This window comes from Pleurodeles waltl, chromosome 11 (genome assembly GCF_031143425.1).
Source record: "Pleurodeles waltl isolate 20211129_DDA chromosome 11, aPleWal1.hap1.20221129, whole genome shotgun sequence".
In the NCBI taxonomy this organism is placed as follows: domain Eukaryota; kingdom Metazoa; phylum Chordata; class Amphibia; order Caudata; family Salamandridae; genus Pleurodeles; species Pleurodeles waltl.
Genome location: NC_090450.1, coordinates 421,539,814 through 421,566,156, shown reverse-complemented (window position 1 = coordinate 421,566,156; position 26,343 = coordinate 421,539,814). Strand labels below are relative to the sequence as shown.

The following is a 26,343-nucleotide window of genomic DNA, read 5'->3' as shown; positions in this document are numbered from 1 at the left end:
GTTGTCTGAAAAGACCCACTTGCAAGGAAATGGAGCACTGACAGCACCTGCACGTCATGGGGGATTCCAGTCGGATGGCGGATTGGTGACATCAGGTCTGGCTCCAACTGGGTACATAGTTCCTGGATTGTGGCACGGTCAAACCGGTAGGTCACGATGACATGTCGCTCTTCCATTGTCAACAGGTCCACCAGCGGTCGGTACACCGGCAGATTCCGCCATCTTCCAATATGTCCCAACTGACGGTGCCTAAGAAGGACAACAGCGAAGAAACTGTCAGCATTCCTCCAGGTATATACCCACAGTCACACACAAGACTACACCAGACAATTAACCCATCCAGGAAAGGTTTTGAGTGTAGGCCTCGGTATGTGTAACGCAGTAGTAATTGAAGCCATGTGGGCCCCTGAAATGGCGGCTGCCTGACCTCTAAACTAGGACATTGGAATTGTGGGGTAACTGCGCTGGCGTTGGACATCGTCGCGGTAGGCGGTCGTAGAGCGCGGCGCAATGCTGCATTGGTTCACATTGGACCCTATGGGTCCCACGAGCCAATGAACAGGTGCGCTGGCGGTGATGATGCGCACCGCCGCGGACATCACCACCCTTTTCTATCTGTTGAATCACTAGATACCTGACCTTCGACAGGAGAGGACCTACACTGCTAGTGCTGCTGTGACCTCGGTCTGGAAGCGACGATGGCTGCTGCGTCTGGGGAAAGGGCCTCTGCCTTCACTGCACAGGAGTTGAAGAAACTTGTGGATGAGGTCCTCCCCCAGTATACGCTACTCTACGGTCCTCCAGACCAACAGGTTAGTACACAGGGAGCACGTTGTATGGGCTAGGCCTGGGTGGAGAGGGCTGGGTGGATGAGGGAAGGGGGCAGAGTACATAGAACAGTCATGCATGGGGATGAATGGGCCACAGGGATAGAGTTTGGAGGGGGCCAAGTACAACGATGGTGCTGTAGGTAATGACTGTTCCTCTTTCCTTGTGCATGTCATGTAGGTCAGCGCCCACCAGAAGAGGGACATTTGGCGTGCCATCGCCAAGGAAGCCCGGACCCTGGGGGCCCACCAGAGACGGGGCACCCACTGCCGTAAGAGATGGAAGGACATTTGCCGCTGCAGCAAGAAGACGGCAGAGGCTCAGCTGGGGATGGCCTCCCAACGTGGGAGGGGTGCCCGTCGCACCAGGACCCCCCTGATGTTCCGGAATCTGGCGGTGGCCTACCCGGAGTTGGATGGGCGCTTAAGGACATCACAGCAGACACAAGGGGGTGAGTACAACCTCATCCTATGGACTTTGCGTGCAGTGGAGCTGTCTGGCTGTGGGTGTCCCTAGGCCAGGGCGAGTTAGGTAGGCAAGGCCCCTCCGTTATGTAGGCCATGTGGCACTCTACCCCAGCTCAACAAAAAGGCAAATTGATGTATAGTTGCCCCTTTGCCATCCATGTGGGCAGATTGCTACCATTGCCATGTAGGCCATATCCCAGAAATTGCATGTGCAGAGGGCAGGAGCACGGCGTAATGCAGGGGGCTGCTGCGTTTGTCTTGTCCGCCAACGGTAGCGGTATGCCATGCACTAAAACTCTCTTTTTTCTGTCTCCCCCCTTTTTCTGCTCTCCCTTTCCTTCTGTACATCAGCATCAACAGGTGGAGGTACAGTGGCACCGGAGCACGGGGGAGCTGCATCCCACATGGCCATGGAGGGCCACACCACAGACTCTGAATTCACCAGTGGGATGGAGGGCGAAGGGAGCTTCACGTCGGCCACAGGATCACCAAACAGCGACACAGACTCGTCCGCCGATGTGAGCTCCCCTGTGGTGGCGGCACCATCTGTGCGCCCCACTTCTACAGGTACAGCCGCCACCTCACCTACCAGCACCGCCCTCCCAGCAGCCCCTCAGCGTTCGCCCCGTGCCGGCTCACCCAGGAGGGTGGGCATCACCTTCGCCGCAGGCACCTCAGGCCCTGCCCCAGTCACCCCTGCTGCCCTCAGTGAGGAGGCCATTGACCTCCTCAGGTCACTCACTGTTGGGCAGTCTACCATTGTGAATGCCATCGAGGGTGTAGAACGAGAGTTGAAACACGGTAATGCATTCCTGGAAGGCATTCATTCTGGTCAGGCTGTCCTTCAGCGAACCCTGCAATCTCTGGCCTCAGCACTGATGGCAGCCATTGTCCCTGTGTCCAGCCTCCCCCCTCCAACTTCCTCCACCCAGACCCAATCCCCTGTACCCCAGCCCATCCCAAGCACACCTACAGACCAGCATGTACACAAGTCAACACACACAAGTAGCTCAAGCAAACATAGGCACCACACACACCACAGGCACTCACACAAGCATCAGACCCATACAGACACAGCAACATCCACTGTCTCCACTGTGTCTCCCTCCTCCCTCCCAGTCTCGTCTACACACACACCTGCATGCACCACATCTACAGGCACTAGGACTCGCACCAGAACACCCAGCACCACAGGCCGCTCACCTGCACTCACCACCTCCACTGCCATATACATGTCCCCTGTGTCCTCTCCCAGTGTGTCTGTGACGCCCCCTCCCAAAGTACACAAACGCCAGCAATCACTCACCCAACATCCATCCACCTCACGACAGCCTCCAGTACCTGCACCCAAAACACCTAAAGTGACACCTCCTACAACCACCTCCTCTTCCTCCACTCCCAGAGCCCCTCCAGCTACCCATCCCAGTGTCCGTCAGAGACTGTCCCTATGTCAAATTGACCTTTTTGCCCCCACCCCCCCTTCCAATTCATCAGTCCCGTCGTAGCGCCTCAGCCAAAAAGCCTCCAGTACCAGTGGTGCGTGTACCAGGTTTTTGGAGTGCCCCGTCCACCAGGGCAGGCAGTAGGACCCGGAGCCAAGGCACTGTCAGCCCACCCCCTGTAAAGGCTCCGAAATTGGAGAGTGGACGACGGGACCGTGTCAAGACTCTTGGTGGGACAAACAGTGAAATGGGATCCAAGGCGATTGGTGAGTCATCTGTAACTCAAAAGAAGGTGGGGAAGGTCCCGAGGAAGTCTCCCCAACCTGTTGTGAGTGTCTCGGCAGAGAAGTGCGCCATCATTTCCGGCGGTCCAGACACAACCGCCAGCACCGTTGTTACTGGTCAGGAGTCCACCGCCAGAGTCACAGCCCAGGAGGGCCCAAGTATCGTAACTGGTCAGGAGACCACCGCCAGAGTCATAGCCCAGGAGGTCCCAAGTATTGTTACTGGTCAGGAGACCACCGCCAGAGTCACAGCCCAGGAGGGCTCAAGTATCGTAACTGGTCAGGAGACCACCGCCAGAGTCACAGCCCAGGAAGGCTCAAGTATCGTAACTGGTCAGGAGACCACCGCCAGAGTCACAGCCCAGGAGGGCCCAAGTATCGTTACTGGTCAGGAGACCACCGCCACCGCCAGAGTCACAGCCCAGGAGGGCTCAAGTATCGTAACTGGTCAGGAAACCACCGCCAGAGTCACAGCCCAGGAGGGCTCAAGTATCGTAACTGGTCAGGAGACCACCGCCAGAGTCATAGCCCAGGAGGGCCCAAGTATCGTTACTGATCAGGAGACCACCGCCACCGCCAGAGTCACAGCCCAGGAGGGCTCAAGTATCGTAACTGGTCAGGAGACCACCGCCAGAGTCATAGCCCAGGAGGGCCCAAGTATCGTAACTGGTCAGGAGACCACCGCCACCGCCGGAGTCACAGCCCAGGAGGGCTCAAGTATCGTAACTGGTCAGGAGACCACCGCCAGAATCACAGCCCAGGAGGGCTCAAGTATCGTAACTGGTCAGGAGACCACCGCCAGAGTCACAGCCCAGGAGGGCTCAAGTATCGTAACTGGTCAGGAGACCACCGCCAGAGTCATAGCCCAGGAGGGCCCAAGTATCGTAACTGGTCAGGAGACCACCGCCAGAGTCACAGCCCAGGAGGGCCCAAGTATCGTAACTGGTCAGGAGACCACCGCCAGAGTCATAGCCCAGGAGGGCTCAAGTATCGTAACTGGTCAGGAGACCACCGCCAGAGTCACAGCCCAGGAGGGCTCAAGTATCGTAACTGGTCAGGAGACCACCGCCAGAGTCACAGCCCAGGAGGGCCCAAGTATCGTTACTGGTCAGGAGACCACCGCCACCGCCGGAGTCACAGCCCAGGAGGGCTCAAGTATCGTAACTGGTCAGGAGACCACCGCCAGAGTCACAGCCCAGGAGGGCTCAAGTATCGTAACTGGTCAGGAGACCACCGCCAGAGTCATAGCCCAGGAGGGCCCAAGTATCGTTACTGGTCAGGAGACCACCGCCAGAGTCACAGCCCAGGAGGGCTCAAGTATCGTAACTGGTCAGGAGACCACCGCCAGAGTCATAGCCCAGGAGGGCCCAAGTATCATTAGTGGTCAGGAGACCACCGTCCCCGCCGGAGTCACAGCCCATGAGGGTCCAGAATCCCACAGCCCGCTGGGCAATGATGGAACGTCAAGCCACACACCAACGTCCAGTGTGGAGTTCGTCATACCACACACAAATGTCCAGTGTGGAGTTCGTCATGCCACACACCAATGTCCAGTGTGGAGTTCGTCATGCCACACACCAATGTCGAGATCGTCATGCCACACACCAACGTCCAGTGTGGAGATCGTCATGCCACACACCAACGTCCAGTGTGGAGATCGTCATGCCACACACCAACGTCCAGTGTGGAGTTTGTCATGCCACACACCAATGTCCATTGTGGAGATCGTAATGCCACACACCAAAATCCGTACCAGAACCGCCATGGCAAGGCACCGCTGAACAAGGCCAAGACCGCCATGGTGAAGACCGCTGAACAGGGCAAAGACTACCATGGTGAAGACCGCTGAACAGGGCAAAGACCGCCATGGTGAAGACCGCTGAACAAGGCCAAGACTGCCATGGTGAAGACCGCTGAACAGGGCAAAGACTGCCAAGGCAAGGCACCGCTGAACAAGGCCAAGACCGCCATGGTGAACACCGCTGAACAGGGCAAAGACTGCCATGGCAAGGCACCGCTGAACAAGGCCAAGACCGCCATGGTGAAGACCGCTGAACAGGGCAAAGACTGCCATGGCAAGGCACCGCTGAACAAGGCCAAGACCGCCATGGTGAAGACCGCTGAACAGGGCAAAGACTGCCATGGCAAAGCACCGCTGAACAAGGCCAAGACCGCCATGCTGAAGACCGCTATACAGGGCAAAGACTGCCATGACAAAGCACCGCTGAACAAGGCCAAGACCGCCATGGTGAAGACCGCTGAACAGGGCAAAGACTGCCATGGCAAAGCACCGCTGAACAAGGCCAAGACCGCCATGGCAAAGCACCGCTGAACAAGGCCAAGACTGCCATGGTGAAGACCGCTGAACAGGGCAAAGACCGTGTGGGTATGAATAGTACAGCACATCAGGCATCTTTCTCCCATGTGCAGCTGGGACAGTGACAGGACACTACCTTTCACGGGGAGACTCATCCAGTCTGGGCACCAGTCCCACCCAGTACCAGTAGAGAACTGCATCTACTTGCGAAGATGTGTCTTTGCACTCCCCAGGATGGCACAGTGGGCAAGCCACCCACTGTAGAGACTTGAGAGACTGTGGGTTTGCACTCCCCAGGATGTAACAGTGGGCAAGCCACCCACTGTAGAGACTTGAGAGACTGTGGCTTTGCACTCCCCAGGATGGCACAGTGGGCAAGCCACCCACTGTAGAGACTTGAGAGACTGTGGCTTTGCACTCCCCAGGATACATCAATGGGCATGGAGCCCCGTCGTGGATCTGGCTTCGCATTCATCTGGCTGAGGTGCCCCCCCTTCCCTTCCCCCTGAGGTGCCTGTATTGTTTCTATCTGATGCCCCGGCAGTGTTCTCTCGGATTTTGGTCAGGTATCTATTGTGGCCGTCGCCCATGCATTTTTGGACTGTTGGTGCACGGACATTGTTGTGTACAACTCTGCACTACTTCTTGTATTGTACATTTATTTTTGACAGATTTCGTGATATATATATCCGTATATTTTTTAATGAGTAGTATATTGGCACAATACAAAGTTTGACCGCTATTCGCTTTGTCTTTGCATTCTTCCGGGGGGATTGTGGGTTGTTCTTGTGATTTTTGTGAATGCATTGGTGTGTATGTTGTAATATGCGAGGGTGGGGGTGGGGGTGTTTGGTGGGTGTCCCCATAACTTTTGCCTCCCCCATGTCGTAGGTGCTGTACTCACCGGTATGTTCTGCGCCTACGTCGCTGTTGGTCGTAGATGAGCAGAAATGCAAGGGCAGGGAGTATTTGTAGTTCCGGCTCCATGGTGTCCTCGTTCCTCGTGGGATGTGTTGAGGTGAGCGTTTTCCCATAGCACAAGCTGTTTCCGCCGTGTTTTTATCCACGGTGAATCCGCCCCGGAAAATGTGGCGGATTGGTGTGTTGTGATAGTGTGGGCGGTACATTGTCCTCCACCAGTCTACTATATAAAATGATTGTTCTCCCTCAGCCAGGCAAATAAATCACATTGTTGACTCTCAACGTTGTATCCACAGTGATTAAAAATCGACCCATCGCACATGTCACATCTTAAAATCTCATGTTCATTAAAAGCTCGATCACTTGTCCTCTTTCTCTGATGTCATATTTTATAAAAATAGGTTTTAAGTACTTTTTTCTGTTGGGGTAAGAATCACAAGCAATCAATCAGGTTATGGACTGAATTCATATTCCCATTAAGACCACATTGACAAATTTTCTGTTCATTTTGAAAACCCTCCTGGTTACCTGACATAAAAACGAAATTTATTCCACAGCGAAGCTTTAATATTTTCAAATAGGGGAAGATTCCATCATTCTCTTTCTCTGATGTCATATTTGATAAAAATAGGTTTTAAGTACTTTTTTCTGTTGGGGTAAGAATCACAAGCAATCAATCAGGTTATGGACTGAATTCATATTCCCATTAAGACCACATTGACAAATTTTCTGTTCATTTTGAAAACCCTCCTGGTTACCGGACATAAAAACGAAATTTATTCCACAGCGAAGCTTTAATATTTTCAAAAAGGGGAAGATTCCATCATTCTCACAGGAGTTTGGCAAATGAGAAACCAAACTTTTATTACACAGGTACAAGAGATCCTCATATCTAGAGGCCTGTTTTAATAGTCTTTTAAACTCTGCTTTACTCACCCATCTAAATCGATCCCCCTTCCTACCTGTATATTTAATAACTTGGCACAGGCCTCTAACTCCCCGTGGCCAAGACAATTCACTTTGCAGTATTTCCTTTTTACATAACTGGGAGATTTTTGATATTCCTACGTTATCAATTCTTGTCCAGACTTTTAACATCTCTACACAAGCGGTTTCTGTCCACCCTAGTAAATCTGTCTATATTCTAATCGCCTACACCATAGTCGAGTTAGGGAGGCCGAGTAGCCTTTTTAGACACCTTCCAGGTCCCATCTCTTCTTGCCCCCTATACCCATCACATCCACTCCATACATAAATTGCAGTCTTACCATGGCTTGATAGGCTTGCAATACTGGTCAGAGAGAAGGGCCCGCATATCATTTATCGAATTTCCTTTAGCCAGCTACTGACACCAGTGCGCCTTAGCTTGTGAGGAGGCGGGATGGTCCTTCCAACCTAAACTCTGTGAGAACCATACCCCTAAGTATTTATATTTACTCACGCTCTCTATTTTTGTATTATTAATTGCCCAACTCATACTCTTCCCTTGCTTCCCTATTTTATGCACTTTTATTTTTCCATATTTATTTTCATTTTTTTTCTTATGCAGTAATCCCCGAATATATTCAATTTCCGTTGCAATCCAATTCCTGTCCGATCAAAAATCACCAGATCATCTGCATACAAAAGACAATTAATATTTCTGCCATTTATTTGGGGACTTAAAGCATTTGACAAACTTAGAACTTCAGGTAAATTGTCAAGAAACAGGGAAAACAAAGTAGGGGACAATACACATCCTTGCTTGATGCTATTTCTTAAACTGATTTTCCTCAAGAGTAAGCTTACACTATTCAGCTTCACTTGGGCCCAGTTGTCCTTGTGCAGGACCTTGAGGATTAAAAGCAGATCTTTTGGTATTTCACATCCCTTTAAAACCTACCACAACAGTATTCTCAAACCACACAGCGGTAGGCTACAACGCTACTCACCTGACCCATACGTTTCCTCAATCTGAGTATAATTTGGCAAAAAAAAAAGGTTTTTTTTGTTCTTCTCTGTGTGCACTACCATCAACACCTGCTGCCAACGTGCAATCCTTAAAAAAGAGGGGAACTAAAATCCAATTAGAACACTGTTAGTGCACCACAATCAACAATATTTGAATGTCCAGTTCTTTAGTGTAGTGTTATTCAAATCTTCTCTTTATTCTTTTTTCTTAACACAGCACATATTGCACCATGTCATCTCTACCTCCTGGGGCCTCTGTGCACTATTTGCAAGAATTCTTAATGCACAGCCGTGCCCATGTCCCCAGCACGCCATCCTGCAATGCACAACTTGCTGAGTTGTTCTCCGGCGGTGTGGGACCTTCTTTTGTAGTGCTGCAGCAACTACAATTTGCACCTTCTTTGTCCCCGTGTCCTGGGACCTCAGTGGGTGCTGCCTGGTCATCTGTGGGTTCCCTCCGGTGTTGGGAGCCCCCTATGCCTCCTCAGTCCGAGTTGAGGCCCCCAGGTCCCTCATGGGTCCAGGCAGCACCATTTTGACGCAAACCGCGACACTGCCTGAACCAAGCCTTGTTGGACGAATCCAGCACTGCAACTCGCCAGCATCCAGCACTTACACGTGGGACATCCTGTGCATAATGCAGGAACCCGGAGCCATCTTCTTTGGTGCTCTTCTGCAGACTTCTTCCAACCAGAGAATCCTCTTTTGCACCATAACTCTGATCACGACTTGAAGTGTGTCCTGAGGAAACTTGCAGTACTTTACTCCTACTTTCCTGGGCTATGGGGTATTTTACTCACCTTTGTGGTTTTCTTACACCCCCAGCACCCCTCTACACACTACACTTGCATAGGAGGGAAATTTGTGATTCACATTCCACTTTCTTAGTATATGGTTTGTGTTGCCCCTAGGCCTATTTCTTCCTATTGCATTCGATGGTATTTTCTATTGTTTGCACTATTCTGTGACGATTTACTTACCTGATTTTGGTCTCTAGAGTATATATTGTGTAAAATACTTACCTTCAGAAGGAGTATTGCCCCTAAGATATTTTTGGCCTTGTTTCACTAAAATAAAGTACCTTTATTTTTTGGTAACACTGAGTATTGCTTTTTATTGTGTATAAGTACTGTGTAAGTACAGTGGTATTGCATGAGCTTTGCATGTGTCCTAGTTCAGCCTAAACAGCTATGCTACAGTTACCTCTAACAGCCTAAGCTGCTAGAACACTAATACATTTCAATAACAAGGGATAACTGGACCTGGTATAAGGTGTAAGTACTCAAGGTACCCACTACAAGCCAGACCAGCCTCCTACAGTGCCCTCCCTACAGATTTCTCTGCTATGGCCCACAAACTGAACAGTGATCAATGGTCGAGTGGCTCTTCTTGAAACCACCTTGCTCCAGAAGGTATGATAGAATTTACATCCACCCACTCCTTAATCATCTTCAATAATATTTTGGAAAAAATCTTAACACCTATGTAAAGCAGGTTAACTTGCCTATAGTTTCCCAGGAGAGTATGATCACTTTTTTTGTGAATTGGTTTTATCACAGCCCCTTTCCAACTCTCTGGAAATCTTCCAGTTGACAGGATTTCCTGGAAGACAAAGTGAAACAGCCTGGCCGACCATGCAAAATTTGTTTTTATTACCACTGCCGGCAAATTACCAGGGCCAGCAGCCCTTGTGAGTTTTATCCTCTCAATAGTTTTCTTAATTACTAACTCAGCAAGTCCCATATTTGTTTCCTTCTCAATACTAAAAATGGTGTTACTCCGCTCTGTCGAAACACCATGATTATATGTCTCTTCTAGAATTTTACTCACACATCCTTTCCCACTTGTCCCAGGGTCCGCTTTTGAGAAATACCTGTTCCACACTGTACTAATCTCCAAAATTTCCTAACATTGTTAGGCTCTATAGTTTTTAACATCACATCCCAACATTTTGCCTTTGATTCCCTTTTTTTGTGCTACAAAAATTCTAAGTTCCCTATTTAAACTAGAAAGGTGTTGTCACCCAACTATATTTCTTACACGCCTCTGGTATCTGTCCAATATCCTAATATTACATTTTAATATCTTAGGTTCTTTATCGAACCAATTATTGGTTTCCTGCTTCCCAGCTTTATTTTTAGAATAACCGATATTAAAATTCCTGACTTTGGGAATAAGGCAAGCAACCACCTTATTTATTACATTCTCATACTCGACTAAAGGATCTAAGGGAACCCCCCAATATCTATATCAATTAAGTTATATTGCAATTCCTTCAATAAATGTGGGTGCTTTTCTGAAAGCCTTGTTCGTAAAAATTTTGAACAATCAATAATCAGGATTAGGTCCCTCCTCTGTCTTGGGGCAATATCCATTATTAACGGCTAATGATCTCTCCCCTCCACTATCAGGACCCCAAAGTTCATCACCAGCGTAAAGTCACACATTAGCACAAACACACAATTGACTGGGTACCTCTGATTCCCTTGTTTAAATGTTTTTTTTACCTGGGATACCTGTGGGCACACAACCATTCAAATTCACTAATCCATTTGACAAAAGGAAGTCTAATAAAACAATATCCGTCCTGGTTGCCACATTATATCAGATACAGATAGGTTGTATATTAAAGGCAGCGAGGCACTCCCCATACTTTCCATCCACAGACTCAGAAAGCAGTTTATGATTAAATCTCCCATCAAAATAGTCAGGGTTTGAGGGTATAATTCACCTATAGCAATTACATCATCCATGAACAATTTGATTTGCCTTGTATCATCCATGCTACCATATACATTTATAAATAGATTTAAGATGATAATATATTTCTTTCTCCTACCTACATCCAGCAGTAGTAAGCCACATTTAGACTGTGTTTTAATCTGCCATACCTTGGAGGCTATTTGGGTCGAGACCAAGGTTAACAATCCCCCGGAAGGCCAACCTACGTCATTTTCTGTGGTTGCTTGATAAATCCCCTATAAAACCATCTAACGGTGGGGGTTCTCTGCACAGCCAGGTCTCCTGGAAACATACGATAGAATACTGCCTTATAATTCCATCAACCACTTGCTGTTTCCTTGCACCACTTAGCCTGTATATGTTCCAGGAGAACAAACTGATGCTGTGCAGAGAGGCCTGCTCCTAATCCACTGGTCTACTGGTTTCAGCAAAACCAGTGGTTCCTTTTAACTGGGGCTAGGGTTTGAGCAACCAAACTGCACTCCGACAACTCTCCCAGATCCAGCAGACGGGTGCAAATTTTGAGGCTTGATTTCCCAAGCTGCACTTCAGCAGTCAGTGGAGATCAACCGATTGGGGTTACCAACTCACCAAGGCAAGCTTCTTCAGCTTCTGTGACCCTAGAGCTGTAACAGGAAGTCAGCCAACTGACTCTTGGAGTTCACCTGTTCTGTCCTTGGCTCAGAGATGACTTTCCTCAAGCAGGACACCACCGGCACAGTCCTCTCTTTGATAATCCACAAATCAGCAGGGGTAGTCCAGTCAGTGGTTCAAACTCTCTTTGATGGCTCCGGGGACCAGCAGGGCAGTCCTTCTTCGGTCCCCTCTCCAGTGTGGACAGGATCTGAGATCTGGTTGCAAGGGGTGCCTCTGCTGACATCTTGCCCTCATGGATGCTGTGACTACTAGCCAATGGGCTACCAGGCCCCCTCCGCCCTGATGACGACTTCCTCAAATGTGTGCCATCTAACTATCACAGAGTGCAATATTCTGCCCACTCCCAAGATGGCAGAACCCTTCACTTGGTGTGTGGAGCTTGATAACTAACCATAGAGGTGTGGCTACCTGAGGGCTACATGCTCATGGGAAATTTGATTTGGCAACTGTTTCCCACTCTCTGACCCTGGCCCCAACCTGCCTACCGGAACAAAACAGCAGCCCCTCTTGTGTGTGTCTACCATTTATCCCTTAAAGGCAGTTTCCCCTTTTGAATGTCGCCTTTTGGGCTCAGACCCTGTTTGGGCTTCCTGCCAGGAAGAGGTAACACATCTTCCAATAGCAGGCTTGAATGTCCTTTCCTGCAAGTTGTTCCCACCTCTACACAGGAGGACTGTGGGTGTCTTGTGGCTAGGAACTTCAAATGGCCACTGGAAAATGTGGGCAACAGAGGGTGTGCGTTAAATATACAAGACGCTTCCCACTGGTCGTGTTATCAACAAGTTTACTCTTATAATCAGCCGACGACGCCAGTGCTCCCTCTCCAACCACAGCTAACGGCCAACTGCCCGGAGGGAGAACACTCGCAGTATCTTGGAATGGAGAGTGCAGCTCGGCATTCCAGTTCCACATTACAACATATCCTCTCCCTTTACAATCAATAAATCAATTTTTTATTTTGACCGAAAATGAATAACAACTATTAACACTTGCTGTATCAACACACATAGTCCGCCAGATATCTGGGTGGTACTCTCAGTCTAACACTCCTTATTTTATTCGATCGTTCTTCAGTGCTAGATAATGCACCTCGTTATTTCTCCTCTCTACCCAACAAATCTCTATCATCCATCAACATAGACCCACTGCACTTTGTCCTGCTGGCATCCTCTCCTCTTACCATACATCCATCCTTCTCTCTCCCAGACAACGCTACCCTACGCATATTCCACTTTTCTCCATTCTCCAAAACAATGAAGGACTTGTGTACCTCTTTCACCTTGTATGGGCCTCGAAATTTGGTTAGCCCACCACCAATCCTACCAGGTTTCATTTTCACCCAATCTTCAATTTCAATCCTACTCCCATTCTCTCTCTGTCTCTCACCTCCACTGCTTCCCTTCCCTCTTTGTTCCTTAGCGAAATCTCCACCCATCACATTCGTCATCCACGCCTGACACATTCTCGTGTTCGCTTTCCTCCCTCTCCCCACCTCAAAAGGTACTTTCCCTGTAGAACCGTTACTGGTCGTATGATACCAAATCACACACCATTTTCCTTACATTTCCTTTTATTTCTAAAGCCATTTGAACTACCCCTTTCACCATACGGTTAGCCCTTTCCACCATACCATTGGCCTGGGGATTATACAATGAGGTGTGCGTATGATAAATCCCACTATATTCCAAATATCTAATCATTTCCTCAGACACCAACTGAGTACCATTGTCAGTGACCATTTTACATGGGTATCCCTCCTCTTTGAAAACTTCCTCTCGTGTCCTGATCGTACTCTGAGTAGTCATATCAATCATGAACTTCACCACCAACCATCTGCTATGGACATCCATCATCACTAAAGCATATCTCAAATCACAACGCACTTTTCCCATAGGTCCTATAAAGCAAACCGTGTGCCATGGACTACCTGGATCACCAATAGCACTCATCGCAGCTTGCTCTCCTACTCTCAATCGTTTCTCCCCTTCCTTGCAGTCATCACATCATTCCATTCACTCATTCACATTCTGATCCATACCCGGCCACCAAAAATGTTCTATCAGTCTTTTGTTTGTTAAAGTCTGACCTAAATGTCCCTCATGTGTGATTTTAAATAATACATATCTCAAATCTTCAGGTGGCAGTATCTTATCAACCCTTACCATAACTTTATTGTCACACACCACCAACTCATTTATTACCCTCAAATATAGCCTACCTGGAGAAGGCACTGTACTCTCTCTCCTACCCCCCCTTGAGCCTTAACTCCATGACCAGTTGTAAGACTGCATCTCTGTCCATACAATCACACCACGTTTTTTCCTTCACTGCCCTTTGAGCCCATTCCACTACATCTTCTATACTGGTAACAGTTTCCTCACCTTCACTTGCTTCAACCATATCCTTGTCTACTTCACGCCATGGCGAAGGTGACCTTAACCCATCCACTTGGACATTCCTCCACCCAGGGATATACTCTACTGCATACTGGAATTCCTGCAAGCACGCTGCTAACCTAGCCAATCTTGCCAACACCTTGTCAGTTCCATCAGGTACCAAAACTCTCACTAGTGGTTTGGGATCTGTGTGAATTATTATTCACACCCCATACATACATCCTGAAATATTCCACAGCCCATGCCACCACCAATGCTTCCCTTTCTATGACAGCATAGTTGTGTTCAGTGTGTACCAATGAACATGAAGCAAACGCTACAGTTTTTTCATCACCCCTATGCTTCTGCATTAGTACCGCTCCTAGCCCCACCACACTAGCATCCACCGTTATTATGGGGATTCATTTAGTATCAAATGGAGCTAAAATTCCTGCAGAGCATTTCTCATTCATTATGTCTTCAAAAGCCTTCTGTTGGTCATCCATCCACTCAAACTTCCATCCTTTTCTTAACAACCTCTTCATACTCACGGTTTTCTCTGCAAAATTTCTCACAAATTTTGAATAGAATTCAATAAGACCTAGAAAAGATCTCAATTGATCCTTATCTGAAGGACGTGGTGCCTTCCTTGTTGCCTCTAATAAGTCTTGCTTTGGCCTCACTACAGACGAAGACTGTGTGCACCCCAAATACTCCACTTCGTCAACATAAAATGTACATTTCTCTTTCTTAAGCGTTAGACCAGCTTCAATTATCCTATTCAACACCCTTTTGAGCAGTATATTATGGTTTTACATAGTATTCGAAAAAAATCAAAATGTCATCTTGAAAATACACAATGCCCTCGATCCCCTTCAAAATCTGGCCAGTCATCCTTTGAAATACTCCTGCAGCAGAGGCTAATCCAAAAGGCATTCTAGTAAACTGGAACACCTCTTCAGTTGTTATAAATGCTGTAAATTGTTTGGAATCATCATGGAGCCTTAACTGGTGATATGCACTCTTCAAGTCTAACTTGGAGAAACACTTCCCTCCCTTAAGCACCAAAATTAGCTCATTGATATTGGGGAGCAGAAAATTATCCATTATTATATTCTGGTTCAGAGTGCACAAGTCCACACAAACTCTGAAGGTACCATCCGATTTCTTTGTGATGACAACTGGAGAGATCCAACTTGACGTCTCTATTGGTTTGATGATACCTTGGGCCTCCATCTCCTGAAGCATCCTTTTAACTTCTAGTCTGGCTGCTATGGGAACTCTCCTCACTTTATGTTGAACCAGAATTGCAGAGGGTTTAAGTCTTATTCTGTGCACATAACGCCTGAGTTCTCCAATAGTACCTGCATAACCGTAGTCTCATCCACTATCATAACTTGGCTAGGTGATCTGGGATTGATTATCAAGTGCAGATCATATTTATGTTTCCAACCAAAAATCGGAGGTCCATTATCAGCTACATATACCTTTCCTTGCACATATTGGTCTTGAAACTCGATCTTTGCTAACATATAGCCTATTATTTCTATTTTTTCTCCTTGAAAACCCCACTGTTTTAATATCCTTCTGAAGTAAACGTACTTCAGGCCAATGCAGCCTAAACAAGTCTTTGGGCAAGATGGTATACAGAGATCACAAATCTACAATCAATTGAATTATTTTGTTCCTCACGGTAAACATAGCGTTTGGTCTGTTATACCTCCCTTCCTCCACCAGACCATCCAACACACATAAAATTTGATCCTCATTCACTTCCTTCTCCTGTCCATCATCATCAATTGTGTAACTTTAGATCTATTATTTGACTTGCACATGTGTGCAAAGTGTCCTATTTGTCCACACTTTCTACAATCTTTGCCCACAGCAAAACAACTCGTTTTTTTCCATCTTCAAATTAACTTTGTTTCCATTCCTATAAGCACCATTCCTTTTTTGGCTCACAGCATATCCTCTATTGGTGCCTGAACTTTCTTTTTTTTTTCCTTATCCACATGACACATTATCATCAGTTGTTTTTCGTTCCATTTCCTTCATACATTGCTCTGACTGTTCAACTACCTTTTGTCAGGAATAAGGTTGTGCGCTGTCCAGGTCCCGTCTGAAACTCTGCTGCGCGTATTTGCGGCGCTTCATGCGCACCACTTGTCATCCCCTCTTGTTCTAGAAGTGGTTATCAGCATCGCCTGCCCTGTGGTAAAGCTCATGTAGCTGCAGGGTCAGTACATTGGTGGACAAGATGCACTTATCAGTGCTATTCTATGAATGGTCTACAATTCCCAGGTTTCTAGAGGCAGCGGTCATCTTGGGGTGTGGCAGGCCTTTAAAGCCCAGCCACACCCAAGCACATTGCTCACTATTTTTTAAGACTTCAATGCAGTCAGACTTTGTGGGGTTCCTCTGAAGAAGAGCAGATTTCCTGCATGGAAGATTGACAGCAAATCGGAGTATCCTTGTTTCCATGGTGAATTCAGATACGAGTAGGTCGCACTCGTAGCGATAAGGCCTTGATGAGCCCAATCCTGAAGGGAGTCGTTACTTCCAAAAGTGAAGCGCCCCTTAGTACAACGAGCAAAGCGCTTTCAGTCCAAAGAGTAAAGCGCTCCTGGCACGATGATAAAAGCGCTCCTGGCACGATGATAAAAGCGCTTCAGGCAAACGAGTAAAGCGCCCTTGGCACGGCGATGAAAGCGCTTCGGACCACATGAGTAAAGCGCCCTTTAGCACAACGAGCAAAGCGCTTCAGGCCACACGTGTAAAGCGCCCTTGGCACGATAATCAAAGTGCTTCAGTCCACACGAGTAAAGCGCCCTTGGCAAGACACTCAAAGGCACTTTAGGCCACATGAGTAAAGCACCCTTGGCATGACAATCTAAAGCGTTTCAGGCCACACGGGTAAAGTGACCTTGGCACAACGGTCAAAGTGCTTCATGCCACATGAGTAAAGCGCCCCCTTTAGCACAATGAGCAAAGTGCTTCAGGTCACAGGAGTAAAGCGCTCTTGGCACAACAATCAAAGCGTTTCAGGCCACATGAGTACAGCGGTCTTGGCAAGAGGATCAAAACGCTTCAGGCCACATGAGTAAAGCGCCCCTAGGCACGACGAGCGTAGCGCTTCAGACAAAGCAAGTAAAAGCGCTCTCTGGCATAATGAACAAAGCGCTTCATGTATGATGATCAGAGCGCTTCATGAACAACAAACAAGGCGTTTCTGCCCAACAAACAAAGCGATTCAAGTTCAATGAGTAAAACTTTCAGGCCTTAGTAGTAAATGTGAAAACGTTTTGGCGATAGGCAAATTATAGTTTCATTGTTTTTTGGGAAGCTTAATATGTGAGATACATATTTAAGTCTTTGAGAATTTCTAGGCTGACATCAAACATTTATGTTATGAATGCATAATTGTTACATGATTGATATTCAGAGTATGACCACAGTCCAAAGCTCCTGCCATCTCTAGGTTCAAAGGTGGCAGTTTGTTCTTGTTCAATGATTCAAAGAAGGGGCTATGCCCAATTCACAAAGGGTCTCAATCTGATACCACAGAGACGCCTTTATTCAAGAGTCTATTGGTGAGTTTATACTGTTATGAATGAGTATATGCATATTTGTTCTAACTGTTTCTTTTCAGATCTCTCTCCATGCAGTTCCCTACCTTAATTCCCTTCCACCCGCCTGGCTTCACCATAACTCTGTGCTCTGATAGCTTTCTGAGTTGGTGACGCCAGGAAGTGGTGTTTTTTGTTCAGCAGCGTGCAGATCCTGAGGAAAGGGCACTGTGACACCTTTGCAATCTCTATAGCCTCTTGCAAAGAAGGATTTTTAGCTGCCCAGTCTTTCTTGCGTCCTCTTGTTTTTGTATTGAACTATCAGTTGGACACATATCATTTCATCCCTCATATTCCCAAATTGAGATTTTAATGAAAAATCCCATAGTCTCGTTGCGAATTGGTCAATAGTTTCCTCACTTCTCTGCGGCTGGGTATAAAATTTATACTGACACATCACTACATTCTTGTCGTTCACGAAATGTTTCTCCAAACGTGCTTTAGCCTCTACATGTACATCAGTCAGTGGCTGACCATCCTCACCCAAAGCTGTAGGGAACTATCTGAATACGTTATGACCTTCCTTGCCTAACGTACTCAATAGTGACGCTCCCTTCCTTGCCGGACGGAACATCCAGAGCTTCAATACAATTTTCAAAAATGTCCACCCATTCTTCCCATTCAATCCGTGGAGTTCCTGGTTGTGCCCCAAACACAGGTGGGAGAATGACATTCCCTTCCATAATCGCTCCTATTAATTTGTAATATTGCTTCCAAACGCACTCTTCTCTTCCTTGTATCTGTAAATCAGTACTTCAAGTATTTTCCGCCGTTCAAATTATTATTATTTTTTTTGTGGTCATAATAATAATAATAATAATAATAAGTATCTGATGTGAAAATAGTTCATTTAATAAAATTATATTTCATAACAATTTGTTGTTCCATTTTTCTGTTCCTTTCACCAGTATCTCACTGGAACAACATTGTCCCCATACAACTTAATGTAAACCATCCCAAACAGCTAAGATGGCTGCCAGGTTACCACATTCAGTTACGTTTCCAAAGGAATTAGGCCTTGTTTCTCTCATAATTACTGCAGTGTGTTTCTACAGGGAGTTGGGCACATTCACTCCCAGAATCCCTTGGTACCAAGAAGGATCTAATTCTATGTCAGGACCGGAGGCGAGGATTATGCAGAATCTTTCTTCACTTTTAATGACAGCAGGTTCAAAGTTAACAAAGAAAAAACTACAACTCCCATGAGACCCACTCCCATGGCAACCAATGTCCAATCACACTGCCGTCCGACCAAATGTATAAATATCCCAATGCCGTGACGTTCTTCCTCTTTCTTCACTGCTCTCTGTCAGATAAGTGTCACCTTCTCTGTCTCTGAGTTGTTGAGCTAAGACTGTTCGGTTAAATTAACTTGTATTTTGTCATAGTTCTGTTCTTCATCGCGCGTGTGTGTTGTGGTGTTTGTTGCTACAGCAACATCAACGCGCGGTTAGGCTTTTCAGCCCGAGCGCGATCGAGATTTAATCTCGGTCGGGTCCACCAGAGGGCGCTCTTTCGCGCGCTCAGGTGTCCCCGAGCGTTATTCTTTAGCGTTTGAGTCGCGTTCGCGCTCGCACGCTTCAGTTTAACGCTTTGGGGTTTAAAACGAGTCCCTGCTCGTTTTAAACCCTCCCAACCCCCGCGGACACCGCGAGTCGGTGGTTTTTTGCTGTGTGGGCCGTCTGCTGAAACGAGCGTTTCGCTCGTGACGACCCGGATTTTCGCTGTCACTGCAGGAGCGCGGGGGGGCTGCCCGACGAGATTTTAAGGGCGTTATTTTTTCTTCCTGCATAATCAAGAAATGTTCCTCAACGAGTGCGACGCTTTCCCCACCCTGTCCCCGGGGGAGGGCTCATCCCAGAGGGCCTTGGCTCCTGAGATGGACCTCCTGCTGACACAGGCCATTCATAGGGCCCTAGGGCCCTTGCAGGACAGCGTGGCCAGGTTGTCCGACCACGTGTTTGGGGAAACAGGGAAGGGGCTGACGGGGACTGACCTACAGGGAGAGGCAGTCCCCAAGAAACCTCATAAGCGTGTCGCGGGGCACCTGGACGGATTCGGTCGTCTGACTGAATCTTTCCGTAAGAGTGCGCGCACGCTACAACGACTACCCTGCCGGGAGGGGTTGGAGCCCGGTGAGACCGGTGAAGTGACTCACAGTAGATTGGACTCGGCCCAAGGGTCCCCCAAACGGGTCGCGAGGGACACGGACGGGGATTCTTCCTCTGATGAGGATCAGGAAGCGGGACGCCCTTGGCGCCCGTCTTCTAACTTTTCAGACCCGCCCGGGACGGAGGACTCGGAGGAGGAGATGTTCCACCCTGAGGACTTATACCATCCCCGCTCTTCGGAGTGGCACCCGGATAAGAGGGTGGCGGATTACGTAGCCAGCAAAATTCGCCAGCCCCTGGAGAAGGAGGTTCGGGCTAGATTGCGGGCGGAATGCCCACGCCCGACGCTTCCGGATCGAGTGGCGGCTACCCCTGATCTGGACCCCAAACTATGTACTTTCTTCGGGAAGTATGTCAAAGACCCGAAGAAGGGGATCGATCGCTCCTGGAGGGGATGCCAGGATAAGTTATTGGATGTCCTGGGTCCCCTCACGCAGATCATTCAGCTTGCCGAACGGGCTAGGCGATCCAATTCTCCCCTCCCCACGGATATCGTGGCGGGGTGGGCCCAGAGGGCGGTCTGCTTGCTGGGGAACGCCAATTGCGCCCTCTCTGCGGAGAGGAGAAGGTCATTACTTATTAAAATAGACCCTAAACTAGGAGAACTCTCCAACTAAGAGGCAGGGGCGGTGGCCCAAGGGAACTTGTTCGGGGGGGGACCCGCTCGAGGGCTCTAGCGGAGTTGGCAAAAGATTTTTGGCATTTTTGCCTTCAGCGTCAGATCTCGGTCACTGCGGAGTATCTTCCGGGGTCCCTGAACACCCTGGCGGACTGGAACTCCAGGTACCTGGAGGATCCCAGCGATTGGCGTCTGGACAGGGCGGTGTTCCTAGCTCTGTTGGAGCGATGGGGTCCTTGTGCGGTGGATCTCTTTGCATCCAGGTGGAACACTCCGCTTCCTCACTATTTCAGCTGGCGCCCGGATCCGGGGGCGAGCGCAGTCGATGCTTTCCTTCAGAATTGGGGCCGAGATCAGAACTATGCGTTTCCTCCCTTCCTTCTGATTCCGAGAGTAACAGCTCAGGTTCGTCGCCAGGGAGCGACAGTCATTCTGATAACACCGCTTTGGCGGTCTCAAGTGTGGTTCCCAGTGCTTCTGGAACTTTCTTCCGATTTTCCCATTCGGCTCCCGGTCAGTCAGGACATTCTGTTGAATCCAGAGGGGCAATTCCATCCGTTGGCCCTTCAGGGCCATCTCTCTCTAGTGGCCTGGCGGATTTCAGGGAACGCTGGGCGGACCACAGACTTTCACGAGAAGCTGAGGATTTCCTCAGACAAGCATGGGCTCCCGGTACTTGCAAGAGATACAGATCAGCCTGGAACGGCTGGGTTCGTTGGTGTCTGGCGAGGCACTTCGATCCCTTGGGGGCCCGGATTACCGATATCTTGAATTTTCTAGCTAGCCTGGCTGCTTCTGGCCAATCCTATTGCTCTGTGAATTCTTTTCGTTCTGCGATTTCTGCGGGGCACCCTCCGATTGATGATCACCCCGTAGGGGAGCACCCGTGGGTGTGCAAGCTACTGAAGGGCATCCACATGGCCAAACCGCCGGAACCCAGGTACACCTCCTTGTGGGATGTCGATCAGGTTTTAAGATTCTTGATTGCATGGCCGGATAATCAATTCCTGTCGCGTAAACAGTTATCGGCCAAATTGGCGATCTTGCTCTGTCTCATCTCATGCAAACGGGTCTCTGATGTCAGGGCTCTAGATGTATCCGCTAGAGTTTTCTCGCCGGAAGGGGTTACTTTCACGATTTCAAGGCGTACAAAGTCTAGTACCAGGTCAGTAACCTATCCCGCTTTTGAGCATGCGCCAAAGCTTTGTGTGGTTAGATGCTTAAAGAGGTATGAAGAGGTGACGGCGGGACTTCGGCCGTCGGGGGAGAGACAATTGCTCATCTCCATCAAGAAACCCTTCAAGGCGGTTTCCTCCCCCTCTATCGCCAGGTGGGTCCGGTGGATCCTATCGGAATCGGGCGTTAATGTCCAGCTATGTCCTCACTCCACCCGAGGTGCCATGGCCTCTAAAGCTATCCATGTAGGCGGTAGATTGGAGGACATTATGAATGCGGCCGACTGGTCCTCTGAATCGACTTTAAAAAAAATTCTATTTTAAACCAATTCATGAAGCCGCTTCGTTGGTGGTGAGTAAGCTTTGAACATGCATAATCCTCGCCTCCGGTCCCGACATAGAATGAGAAATTTCCTAGCTAACGTGAAGGAAAGTTTCAATTCTATTAAGGACACGGAGGCGAGGATTATCCCGCCCGCCACGGTGGCCATGGCGCCCGCCCGGAGTGAAATTTCTTCCTTTGCAAGGTGGTATATTTGGTTTTCATTACGTATATTCAAATTGCGATGTCATTTATCTTGCCTGAATTTGGTATTATAAGCTTGTTTGCTCTATCAATCAGAAAACTACGAGTTCGCTTGTATGATTTGTTGACTTGTGGATTCGACTGCTTACCTTTTACTATTTACTTGTCTTTAGGAGTGACTCCTGCGACTACATAGTGGCGGTCCACGTCAGTTCGCAGTGAAGACAAGGAAGAACGTCACGGCATTGGGATATTTATACATTTGGTCGGACGGCAGTGTGATTGGACATTGGTTGCCATGGGAGTGGGTCTCATGGGAGTTGTAGTTTTTTCTTTGTTAACTTTGAACCTGCTGTCATTAAAAGTGAAGAAAGATTCTGCATAATCCTCGCCTCCGTGTCCTTAATAGAATTGAAACTTTCCTTCACGTTAGCTAGGAAATTTCTCATTCAGCCTTGAAGTGCAGATTTCGGCTTGCGTGCGCGCGCACGGATCACACAGGCCAGGTAGCTATTTTTACTTGTTGAATGCGGTCAAATAGAACTTGCCTGCGTGATTTATGCTTCCTCTAAATGCGATCCCATTCGCTTCATACGCATGTTCTTTGACACTGACCGCGTTGACGCTTGAGTGGTCAGAGCTCGTCGCCAGTGTTAAATATACAAGACGCTTTATCGTGTTATCGACAAGTTTATTCTTATAATCAGCCGACACCGCCAGTTCTCCCTCGCCGACCACAGCCAACTGCCCAGAGAGAGAATACTCGCACCATCTTGGAATGCCGAGTCCAGCAGTTAAAACTGCTCTATAGCCTGCAGTGGTGGGCTGGGAGACGTTTCACTTTGTCTCCCTCATGGTAGCACAATAAGTGCCACAATCCATAAGAGATATTTTAACTCACAGTGCCTAGGTACCCAGGTAGCACATACTAGGGACATATAAGTTAGTTAACATGCAATTGTGTACAAGCCATAAACTTTTGTAAGTCAGAGCACAGGTGCCGAAGTCCAGTTAGTATGCCTCAGTGCACGCTCGGTCAAAAAAACATCAGCATCAATCCAAAATTTTGGGGATAATCATGCAATAAGAGGCATCTCCTTATACTTATCTTCCAGTACATTCAAATATGTTTTCTGTTACCTTTTTTTAACAATGTTTTCAGAACAAGCATTTTCATTATTAAAGCGAGGCCTATTGGCTTTGTCAATGCTTGTTTTATTAATGGGCACTATTGTTCATAGCCTATCGTCGCTGCAAATGGAACTCCTTCTATTTCTATACCCTATCTGGTTTTTAGTTTTGAAAGTCTGGCCGCCTAGCACTGCAGATCGGCCGACAGGGGTCTTGCGTATGTTTTGGGGACTGTGCTGCAGATTGATCCATGACAAAAAGAGAGGGGGTATTGCTGAAATAAGGGAAGGTGGGAATATATTGAGACTACAATACCATACTATGGTGAAAAGAGCTGCTTAAAGTTCCCCGATCATGCTGTTGGTGACAGGGGAAATTTGGTGTGTACGTGTGTTGGTGGCCACACAGCTCGCAATACTGATTTCCTCACTGTAGTAGCTTTATTTCTTACCACTCTTATCCTTCTGTGCTTTCCTCTTTGTAACAGAAATTCCAGGTTCTTCAAACCCTTCTAAAGCCAAATTACCAACGTGCCTGAATGTTCCCCAGTACCTCGATGACAATGTACAAAGAGACAGAGAGCTATTGGGTATTCCAAAGGGAGGACTACATTTCCTGGTGGCAGGGTCTTATGCACCCCAGTCCAGCTGTCTGGTCATTGCGTGGGTTTCCCTTATTTCCTTTACTTTTGGCGGTAATGTATTAAACGTTAATAGGATGTTTACATATTCAATATGTATTAATTCGTTTCATTAGAGGATTACCCTAACCAAATGACTACTGCGGGATCTATACACCTGCTTCTTGCTAGGCTTTCATTGTCTCCCTTTTTTGTTAGTGTCCCACAGGACGCCTTTCCAAACAGTATGCCCTAGCAAGCAAAACATCAACGTCACACCAACAGCACTCATTAAACAACCATCTGCAATATCATGCACACAAGACAGCTCCAAGCCTGACATTTCAGTAGTACATCTAGATAGAGCTTCACTCACACATTACTGTCCAGTAACAACACACTCTGATAAACAATACACCCAGCACCATCATGTTCACAAAACGGCAATTGCCACCTTGACAACACACTCCGATCGAGCGCATGCAATCTTATCTCTACATTACACATTAGACAGTTCCTGTCGCTCTTATGAGGACAACTTTGCTGAAAGCAATCTAGCTGGCTAAGCGATCACCAACTGAATCACACACTCAGATCAGATTATACTCACACCTCACTGCTCACCCTTCAGGAATAGAACACAATGGACAACCACTGGCACTTTCGCTTGCATGTCTCAGGTTCAAGATATATGGCTAACTGAGCTTTTGCGAACTTGGTACACACTTTAATCATCCTGTAGAAGTCAACTTAAATCTACCACTCTCACTTATAAATGGAATGTCAAAGAAACACAACGGCTAAGGAGTCTTGAAACTCCACAACCTTGACTACTGGATAACTGTATATACCAACAGAATGAAACAAACTGCAATGTTGTACAGAACACACATCCATTTACATATTGCTTTACACAATCCACCGGAGCTTCTAGCTGTCCATTTAAAATGTAATCTATCATTAACTCATCAAATAACACTAATCTACCCCACACTTTCTGGCTACATTCCAGTATGACACAGCAGACAACAGTAAAGAAACAAATCAAACCACCATCTCAACAGACCACTCTGGGTCTAGCCAACGAGAACACCAGAACCATCCAGGGCGCCAGATTCCAAATGACTGGAGTAAGCTAGAAAAAGTGTAATACATAGTGAAAACATTGAGGCTGAGATAAGCATGTGACCACAGGGTTCCTCAGTGCGAGGTCTACATCTAGACATCTTTTTCCCTTGACACAGTGATTACATATTAACTTCTGGTATTTCCCTTTACATCACAACCTCCTCATTTTAAGGACCTGGTATCCACTTCATCCCTCTGAACTATGCTGATAATGAATTTTGGGAACACCTCACCATGTCAGCGATTGAAGCTGGTTACAGCCCTGCAAATTATGATCTGATACTGTATTGTGATGAGCCTCTGTATTTTGTTGGGTGACTGCTGTCTTGGTGCACTCCAGTGGCACAATAAAGGATGGTGTTCTGTCATTATATTATGATCAGGCTCTCCATAAGTGAGTGTTTGGTTCCTCCTGAAACCCACCATACAGTGCTCAGATGTTGTTTTGTGCTGCTTCCCCTCTTCTTTTTGGACTGACCAGTATTCTTTGTTTCATACGAGTGATCAACGCACATGGCATCCCTCAGTTTATAGAATCATGCACTCCTCCACTATCATCATATTGATACTTCTTCTATGGTTGCCCCTTCCCACAGTCACCAACCTATTGGCACACTCCTCTTTCACCATCCCCACCTCTCAATCGTTTTCAGTCACACATTTTCCCCTTCATTTACATCTTATCCAACCCAGACACACCAAAACCACTTTTGTGGCCATCCAACCTCAATTCATCATCCGACTCAACAGACTTCTACAACCAATGCTGCCAAACTGTTTTACTTTGCCTTTGGAGTGTTTGATAAGTTTGCAGTGAGGAAGCTTGCATTACTAAACATTTCAATTCCCCCACACCTCCCTCTCCTTACCAGTATTACTGAGACAGAGATTGATCAGAAGGACTGCAACATATGGAACTTTCACTCATTCACCTTTTTGTCCTGTAAAAGGGGTAGAGTCAAACTCCTATCATTACTCATACTATTAGAGATGGGACAACAAATCACATATTACTCTCTACTTAACCTCCATACTCGCTATGATAACTTGCAGTCACAGTTAGTGCTACCATCAGGGCCCACAACGTGGTCACCTACAACTCCTCACTTCCTTGTACTATTAAATTGTTATACAAGGGGCTCAATGTGTCTCTTGTAGAAAAAGATTTAGTTTCCCTTGGTCCTCATGCTCTAAGATATTGATGGGGTGGACAAAAGTACCTCGAATGGATCTGGAGAGTGTGCGCCCCTGCCTTGAATACCCCTCCATCCCCAATCTGGACTTCAGCATGCCAAGTCTTCCAGCCCAAAAATAAAAATTAACTTAGGCATGGTTAGTTCATTTTTAATCTCAGGAAGTATTTTT

At 47.4% G+C, this 26,343-nt stretch overlaps 1 protein-coding gene and 1 long non-coding RNA gene across 2 annotated transcripts in view; one reads left to right on the top strand and one right to left on the bottom strand.

The window, feature by feature from the left end:
• LOC138265762 (uncharacterized) overlaps positions 1–22,463 on the top strand; it is a 59,432-nt gene extending 36,969 nt beyond the window's left edge. The window contains exon 3 of the long non-coding RNA XR_011199415.1: positions 22,274–22,463. This is a non-coding gene — a long non-coding RNA (uncharacterized lncRNA). The remainder of the gene's footprint in view (positions 1–22,273) is intronic.
• The window catches only part of NGEF (neuronal guanine nucleotide exchange factor), an 850,900-nt gene that overhangs the window by 749,854 nt on the left and 74,703 nt on the right, over positions 1–26,343 (bottom strand). The window lies entirely within an intron of this gene.